Source organism: Nematolebias whitei, chromosome 6, assembly GCF_014905685.2.
Source record: "Nematolebias whitei isolate Nwh7 chromosome 6, NemWhi1, whole genome shotgun sequence".
In the NCBI taxonomy this organism is placed as follows: Eukaryota; Metazoa; Chordata; class Actinopteri; order Cyprinodontiformes; family Rivulidae; genus Nematolebias; species Nematolebias whitei.
The window spans coordinates 27772714-27773113 of NC_056503.1; the positions used below are offsets into that span (position 1 = coordinate 27772714).

General features: G+C 27.2%; 2 protein-coding genes across 3 annotated transcripts in view; one reads left to right on the plus strand and one right to left on the minus strand.

Annotated features, from left to right (window-relative positions):
- vtna (vitronectin a) overlaps positions 1 to 400 on the plus strand; it is a 12919-nt gene that overhangs the window by 11743 nt on the left and 776 nt on the right. The gene's annotated exons all lie outside the window — the stretch shown is intronic.
- The window catches only part of scarf1 (scavenger receptor class F, member 1), an 18283-nt gene that overhangs the window by 6444 nt on the left and 11439 nt on the right, over positions 1 to 400 (minus strand). The gene's annotated exons all lie outside the window — the stretch shown is intronic.

A 400-nucleotide genomic window follows, 5' to 3' on the forward strand; every position in this document is an offset into this window, starting at 1 on the left:
TGTATTTAGACTCATAAAGTTAGTTTTGTATTTAGACTCATAAACTTAGTTTTTTATTTAGACTCATAAAGGTTGTGTTTAGACTCATAGTTAGTTTTGTATTTAGACTCATAAAGTTAGTTTTGTATTTAGACTCATAAAGTTAGTTTTGTATTTAGACTCATTAAAGGTTGTGTTTAGACTCATAAAGTTAGTTTTGTGTTTAGACTCATAAAGTTAGTTTTGTATTTAGACTCATAAACTTGGTTTTGTATTTAGACTCATAAAGGTTGTGTTTAGACTCATAAACTTAGTTTTGTGTTTAGACTCATAAAGTTAGTTTTGTGTTTAGACTCATAAAGGTTGTGTTTAGGCTCATAAAGGTTGTGTTTAGGCTCATAAAGTTAGTTTTGTGTTTAGA